The following is an 8,708-nucleotide window of genomic DNA, read 5'->3' as shown; positions in this document are numbered from 1 at the left end:
AGGAGCTGGTGCTCCCTGCCTTGCCCCGTTGTCACATTTCTGCTCCTCTCCACATGGCACAGGCAGTCACAGCCCCTGCTCTGTCACCTCACCAGCCTCTCTTGCTGCCCCCACAAATTCACCCACTGTGACACCCTGCTCTGGTCCTCACTGCTGTCATCTGCTACTGGGTGACAAGCCAAAGACTCAAAGAGTCTCAAATTCAATTGTGGTCTGAGAGAAACACAGGGCATTTGCAGCCCCACCTCTGTGGCAGGGCCTTTCCCAAGGGCGGAAGGTGACACGTGCTTATCAGCCCAAGGCACACAGTGTGGGCAGAGGGGAGGAAATTAAGGGAGGCACCACTTAACCGCAGACCTAGAGCAATAACTGCTCTCAAAACTGCCCCAATATCATGGGCAGTGCTGTACAGCCCCCGTGGCACTGCTGAGAGGTCTTTAGTAAAGGGAAGAAAGCTGTAACAGACAACATGCAGTATTCCTCCCCACCGACTGAATTGCACCTCCAGGACTGATGTAGAAAACAAAGTCTCCTCTGTCTCCTGAAGGACTCTGCAGCATTGGGTATTCCCTGAAATTTCCCTGAGCAGTTAAAATCTTCAGGCATCACTTAGGTGGTGCCATCTGTGCCCGGTGACTTGTGACTGAGCCCTTGCTGTGCTGCAACTTGCGGCTGAGTCGCTTGACCTTAGCTAGTGGTCTGGAAAAAAAGCAGCAAGGAGGGACACAGCAAGAAAGTAGAAATGAGCTGCCCATGGGAAGTAAATAATCTCATCTTTTTCAAAAATAGGTGTCTGCATACCCTTGGGAATTCTATTGCCCTGGCAGAGGAACTAACTCCAGAACAAAAGCTCCCAGATGGTTTCAGTCCAGGGGTTACAGCCTGAGGAGTGATCCAAGAGGTGGATTTGTCATTGCCTGAGAGCAGGACAGCTTCTTAATTCCTGCCTGTGTGGCACGAAGTGCATAAACAGCACCAGAAATCAGGTCTGATCCAGCCTGCACAGCCACTGTGTGTGTTGGGACCGGGCACAGAGAGGTTGACAGGGGAATCAGCAGATTATCTGGCTAATTACATCCTGTTCTCTCCAAATGAGGCGACTTTCCAAGACGTTGCCCTGGCAAATTGGCAAGAACAGGGGAAGACAAATCAAGGTAATTGCTAATGAACTAAACTCAAAACCAGCTTGATAAATATCCCTCAGGCTTTGCAGACACATTTTCCTTTGGTCTCACCAGCAACTTGCAGGCCAGCAGCACCAAGGCCAAACATTTTCTGGAAGCAATGTAATTCCAGGGGAGCTTTTAAAACTAAAATTACCTCATGCAAATTGAAATGAGATGGAACTGGGTTTGACTGGAGGTCTGTCAATCCCAGTATCCCACAGTGGCTGGGTAGGGTGGTGGGAAGACACAGAGACTGTGGGACTTTTCCTTGCTGCCTCATCCTTGGATATCCTGGAACAGAACACATGCCCTGGACAGGGCAGCATACACCAACTCTGGGAATGATGAGCCTGGTGGGGATGCTCTGCTTTCTGGGACATCTTTCTGATCCCTGCTCCTGCATTTTAAACCCTTTTATCTTTTCATTTGGTTCTGAGCAAATTTGGTTATTTCCTGGTTTTTCTCTCTGCAGACACAATGGCCCATGAGGCACCTCCAAGCCTTGGCAGGTAGCTCTGGGTCTGGTCCTATCTTAGACAGCTTTAGGGCCCCACAGGGGCTGAGTGGAATCAAGGGGTCCCCAGAGTGGTGAGACTTGCAATGAGGAGGATCACAGGAAATCTGCATGGAAGAACCATGTACCTAACACAAGGGTCATTTCCTCTCACATGTCCTGCCTGGTGCCAGCAGCTCTGATGCCCTTAGAGCATCCTTCTGTGCCTTCAGCAGAGCTGTGAGACTTCTGTCATTTCAGCTCCAGGTCAGGGATGCAATTAGTGCCTAAACTCAGCTCTTCTTGGCCCACTGCATGCTGGCAAGGAGCCTGGTTTGGTTGGGGCTATTCCCACACAGTGGCAGAGGTGACAGGGGCAGGCCATGAACCCTGGCACACAGAGCCCTGGGCACTCAGGGCAGTGTCCTGGGTGAGTCCTGCTGACGCTCACTTGGCAGGTCTAGAGAGGGATTTGCCTGCCCCAAGCACCCTTGGAGGAGCTCCTGGCCCTGGTAGAAGCGGTAGGCAATGACCAGGACAAGGACATTGTCCAGTCCTCTTATATACCTGAATGACTCTGTGCCTGACACAAGATTTACCTGAGCACTGAACCAAGTTCTGCAGGGAAAAATAAAACTGCAGACCACGAGTAAGTCAGTAAGCATGAAAGCCAGACAGATTCTACACCCCAACGTTTCTGCCTCCTTCCCTCCCACGCCCTGGGCTCTGGCCAAGCAGGGACAGCAGGGATACTGACTCACAGGCTATTCATCTACTCTTTGCTCATTTGGGCTTCTCCTGTGCTTCTCAGCAGAAGGTTTCTGCCAGATGAACTGCTGGGCCTTGTCCACTCTTGGCTCCTGGGCTGACAGACTTGAGAAGGTGAACCAGACATGAGGCCACCCTGTCTACATCCCCCTGGGTTTCCAGCTCCTCTGGGGTAGTGCTTGCTGAACTCCCTGGTATTCCTTTCCACCACATGTGCCCAGCATCCCTCACCTGCTAGCAGGGAGAATGCATTGCTGTGCCTCAGCTCTGGGTACCACAACTCCCTGTACTCAGCTGCTGCTGTACCAGCTGGGACCTGACACGAGACAGGAGCTGCATCAGCACTTCCCCAGCTGCCAGAATATGGAGATGGGGCTGGAGGGTCCATTTGCAAGGAGCAAAGCATTTGCAGCACAGGGGTGCTGCTGGTGGGTGTTCATGCCTGTCTCTGGATACCACACAGGTATGTAAAGCTGAGCAGGCTCCCCACAGGTGGCACAGGTCTCCCTGGAGGGACAGGGGACAGCAGAAGTGCCCCTCTGCTTACTTAGAGAAGGGACATCCTTGTGACAATCTGTCTGCCACTGACCAGCCCTGCCTGGAGCTCAGGAACCTGAAATGAGAGGGAAAGCCCAGCAAGGTCCCAGGGTAAACTTCTCTTAATTGGAACTTTTCCTGTTCTCAGGCTCTGCCCTCATACCACAGGCTGAGCAGTAGGATATACTGCCTTGGATATTTTAGCTGAGTTTCCATTCCAAGCCTTCTCCAGCTTCTCCTGCTTGCAATGTTTTTTCTTGCTTCACATGGCCTCGGCAAGCAATAGCTCCTTCCAGAGTTCTTAGGCAGCTCATGGATAAATTCTGTGTGATGTGATTAATCCTTCAGGACACTGCTTCCATTATCCCCCACCAGCAGCTCTCCTGAGGAGAAACACCAGCCCCAGAGAGATGAGACATGGTGATGCTCATGTCCAACACACAGACATGGTCTTGCCCAGTAACCGTGGTGCAGATGCAGGAGCATCTGTGTGCTGCCCTTCTAGTATCTCTGCTCATGCTCTGGCCCCATCCTCTGCTGACTCATCCCTCTGGTCACTCTGAGACACTGAGGAGACTTTGGCCATGGCAGGCACAGGCTCCTCAGTGAGCTCAGTGAGGACACCCTGTTCAGGGGAGGAAAATGAATCAGCGGCCATCTGAGCTTGGCATGTGCTCCAGCCACAGGGACAGCAGTCCCTGGAGGCAGCCACCCCGTGTGACTCCAGAAGCTGCTTAAGCCAGAAGAGCAAATCACATTTCCCGTGGGGGACAGTGCTGGAGCAGTCACAGGGACAGGCACTCCCAGTCACATGGGACTGCCTGAACACGAACACCCTGGAGCAAGGCTCCTCAGTCTGCACAATTCCCCTGCACTTTCTGAATTCCTTATTCACATACAATATTTTGCACTGCTGCTGCACCAGCAACGCCTCCTTCCCTGGAGTCTCTGGCCTTCAAACCCTACCTTAGTCCAGGGTTTACCCCCTGCTTTGTGCTCCTGTTTGTCTCTGCACTGAGCCATGTGAAGTGGGGTGGCAGCCTCTGAGCAGATTCTTTTTCCCAGTTCAGTGGTGCATAAGGTGGGAGGTAGCAGAGCTGCTTCCTGTTTCCCAGCTAACCCATTTCCAGCTCTGATATGTGTGGATATGTGTAGCAAGAGAAGCTGGGAAGAGCCCTCCCCAAGGAGATATAGCAGGGTAGCCCCGACAGGCTCACACTTCAATAATCTCTCCTAGGAAGAGATCCGTGGGCTGAGCCAGAGAAAATGAGGTGTGGGGCTGAGGAACCACAACCTTGGGACTGTGGAGATGGGCAGAGAAATGCCATATTGCACAGCAGTACAGGGACAAGGCCTAGTGTCACCTGCATCACGAGAAGGGAGCCCATGGTGCCAAGTCAGGGCTGCCAGGGGCAAGGAGGCAGCTCCCTGTTTCTAAATAGCCAGGGCAAATATCCAGGTTGGCTGGCCACTGTCTGACCCAGGCCCTCATTTCCAGAGCAATTTATCTGACTCCAGCCCATCCCTCCACTTCCTCCCACCTGGGGCCTTATGTCCCCAACACAGAGCAGGCACCAGCCAGAATTGTTGCTCTGTTCCTGCTCCCTTGCTTTGAGATGGGGCTGCTCCTCTCCTGTGCATTCCTCATCCCTCAACTTGTCCAGAGGAGGAAAAGGGTTCTTGCAGCATTCCCTTCAAAGCTGCCCCAGAAGATGCTGAGTGAGGAGGAGTCCATCCCTCTGCCTTCTCCCTGCTGCTGGCCCCAGATGCATCATTTCAGGAAGGAGACAGCTCTGCTTCCCACTGCCTGGTCTGCCAGAAGTGAGGGGGAGCTTTGATCAAGGCACCATTATCTGTGCTCTGATCGCTGCCTTTCCTGCAAGGCCCTGTTCAGAGGAGAGGGCACATTTCCTTTAACCCTTCTCTCCCTGCCAGCCTGGAGCTCCACAAGAGAGGCACATTTATTAGAACTTTCAGCCCAAAGGGCCTCACATTTCTAAGGAAGTCTGGGAACTGAGTCATGTTCACTAACTATGCCTTTTCAAGGATCCATTCAGTTGTTCATGCACCCAGGGTTTTGGTTTAGAAAATCTTTGTGCTGAGGCTGCCTACAGATCTAATTAATAGAGAGAATGAAGGCAAACTTTCTCAGGGGAACTCAGTGGCCCCCTTCCACCACATCAAAGCTGCTGAGAGATCACGTTATCTTGACAGATGTTGTATACTACAGATCTGGTTACTGAACTTATGTTTCCCATGGACTCATTCCAACACTTCTTTTAATTTGTCAGGGATATATTTCAAAGTGCAACATGCATATGGTTGCAGAAAAGTTGAAGGAAGTTGCTGATTAATGACCTTTTTCCTAGTAGTGTAGATGTGGTTGTTCCAGCTGTAGTAGATACCAAGGAAAGGTAATACACTGGAAAAGATAAAGTATCTTAGATTAAAGATTATTTTTTTCTGCTTCTTCCAAGTCAAAGCAATTAATAATGTTATAACACAATGTGCTCAGCCATGTGAGGAGAGTCTGTACCTAAGAAACATGGAGGAATTCATCTCAGTGCTCCCATCACTTTTCTGTCACATCAGTGGGAGTATTAGGCACAGGCAGCTGGGATGTTTTTTCTCTGGGAGCAGCTTCCCAGTCTCCCCTTGTCTGCAGCTCTCTCATTTCAGTGCTGGCTTGGGTGCCCTAAACAGATGTGTTATATCTACTTCTTTTCACCCTTTTGCAATCAACCACAATCTGAAGCACTGGTGATACCACCAATCACAAGCTTTGACACCTGCTGCCTTATAGTTATCTAAATTGTTTCTTGTCACAAACCTGAGATGAAATGAAATTATGATCTCCACCAGGTAGGAATAACCCCCCTCCTCAGAATTCAGACAGCTGCTGACCCAGCCAGACTTGATGAATGCTGTCAGAGCCAGTCTGGATTGCCTCTGGGGCTGTCTGTCCCCACTGGAGGGCCTCCACTTCCAAGGAGGGACTCCAGACAGGACTGCAGTGCCAATACTATATATGGGAATAAACACACTTAGCAGGACCATAATACTCAGCTTTGATCCCTGGTCCTTAGAGATAACAACAGCTCTGACCCCTGCAGTTCAGGGAGTAACAACCTCTTGGGAAGGGGCATCTGTAAAAACCTGGCTTGGACTTTGAAAGGATGTTTGCAATGACATAAGTGCAAAAGAGGGTAAAGGTAAGCCCAAGGTACCATGACTGCAGTAACTTATCCGTGCTGATGCAAGAAGAGAGCCCAGAGCTCTAAGTGAACAGGCAGCGCCCAGCTCTTCCCCCCACAGCTGGATGGTGCAGGGATTCTCCCTGCAGAGACATTACCCAGGCCTACTCTTACCTACAGGTGACACAGGTGTTCAGCCAGAAACTTGATCTAAATCCTATCTCTGCCTGCAGCCAGGACATCAGAGTGTTATCTGATTGATCTGATAAATACCTGCAGTAAAATCTGTTTCACACCATCTCTGTGCATCACTGCAAACACGTTGAGGAAACAGAAAGGTGACAAATGAACACTGAGATTTGAACTTAGTTTAGACCAGACTGTAGCCACAGTAAGTGCACTGCAGAGTGCAGACTCTGGCTCTTTTAAAGGCAGAGGAGGCAGCAGTAGGATTCACAAAAGCTGTACAATGCTGGAGCTCATTTTTCCCACCCACATGAGGAGCTGCTGTATTTTCAAGTCAGAAGCAGCAGTGATTGATGGTACATGTGCCTCACTTCAACAAGGAGTTGGGTCTGAATTGTGCATGTTTCTTTAGTTCAAACTATTCAATCTTTTGTGTTTAACAAGAAGCCAGAGGCTGCTCCCTCATGGGGAGGATCTTCTGCCCAGCAGTGGTTTGAGACCTTGCTCTGCTTTTCATACACTGACTCTCTTTTGCCTCTATCACGTGGTTCCCAGCAGTCACACATTTCTTAGGAGAAGGAGCTGAGCCACAATTTGGAGATGTGGTACAGTTATGGTCACATAACAAGCTGCTGACCACCCCAAGAATTCACCACTGTCTCCCTGCTCTCACCCTCTAATTGCATTCTGGAGGAGGAGGTCCTGATGCTTCAAGGGCTTTACATCCCTCAGCTCCCACGTGCTGCACTCCCAATCCTGGGGAGAGGGCAGGGGGAGTCTGGGCTATTTTCTGGTTGTCAGTATTAGGCTGTTTGTTATTCTAAGTGTTGTGGGGTTGTGGGGCTGTGCTTTGAATTAACCAGGCTGCAAGCTCTTGAGCTGATTCCACTCCTCAAGCACTGTTCTCATCCCTGCTGGGAGGGTTCCTGTCCTCCCAAGTCGTGATGGAGAGCAGCACACAGCAGCTGGAGTGCTTTGTTTCCAGTTGACCTAAGCCATGATTACACAGGGGGCTTTTCCTATTTGTAGCTCAGAACAGCTGGGGGACTGTCCCTGCCTGCAGCACATGGGACAGGCACATGACATGGCTCTGTGTGGCAAAACAAACCCACACCAGACATACGCCTTCCTTTTCAGGCATTTCTGCTGCCTCAACAGCCTCTAAGTTTCAGACTGACCAGTATTTCCTTCTGGGGGATCTTGACTGCAGGCTCCACCATGGCTAACCCAGGCTGTTGCCTAGGCTTTTCCCAAATTTTTTGGTGTCCCCCAATGACCATCCCCATGGTCCCACTAGGTGAAGCAATGAGAGGAGATTTGAACAAGTGCCATGGCCACCGAGACTGAGACCCAGCCTCCTTGTACTGTGGCTCTAATCCACAGCTCAGGGGCCAAGAGTCCACCAGGACCCGTACACTCATCCACCCCTCACCATGCCAGTCCCACACGACTGCTGTAGGGGCTGGGGTTAGCAATGCTAACAAAGGGGAGCATGGGGCTCCTGAGGAGCCTGGGGGCTGTGACAGCAGTGCAGGGTGGCTGTTGGTGCTCATGCAGCCCTTCCTGAGGAAGCAAAAGCAATTAGATCAGCAAAACAAGATGTACTCAGGGGGGTTGTCTGAGGAGCCCCCATGAAACCTTGTACTCTTTCTGGGAGGGGAAAGCAGGAGACAACTGTCTCTTCTGCTTTCTCCCCCAGCAGTAGAACAGAGCAAGTCTCCCAAGCCCTGACAATTACTCACGCTCCCTGGAGTTCCCATCACCTTGCTTTCTGAACACAGAACTGCCTGCCTTCCCCTGCAACCCCAAGCAGGAGTTTCCAAAAAACCCCAACTTCTTGCCCCCATTATCCCAGGGTGCAGCCAGGCCAATCTGGGGCTTGGCCACCCTGAGAGCTGGGAGAGCCCAGTCCCAGCTGCAGCAGCAGGGACAGAGCTGTGTTTGACCTGCAGCTTCCCCTTTTTCCCAGTTTTGAGCTGCAGAGCGACAATCCCAGAGGCCCAAAGCTCTCTGACCTTGGCTGTCCTCATTTGCTTCTAAAACTGGCTGATCACACTGGCGAGCTCCAAAATTGGCATCCCAGACGGCCTTTTCTCCACCATGTGGGATTCCATGCACCGCCAGGGGCTCCCAGGATTTTTAATTATTTTTCTTCTTTTTTGAAGCCTTTTTCATTCATGCTGTTTATGCTGTTTCCAATAGGACAGGGTGGCCCTCTCTCTACAGGCTTTTGGCTGTGTGCTTGCTCAGGCTGGCTCATCCTTCCCATGCACCTCAGAGGGACACCTGAGAGCATGGAGGCAAACACAAGCTGGCTGTATTTCCACTATGGAAAAGCCCCGGGGATTTAGGACACATGAGGAA

Source organism: Zonotrichia albicollis, chromosome 9 (assembly GCF_047830755.1).
Source record: "Zonotrichia albicollis isolate bZonAlb1 chromosome 9, bZonAlb1.hap1, whole genome shotgun sequence".
NCBI lineage: Eukaryota > Metazoa > Chordata > Aves > Passeriformes > Passerellidae > Zonotrichia > Zonotrichia albicollis.
Note: the sequence above shows the minus strand (reverse complement) of the source record.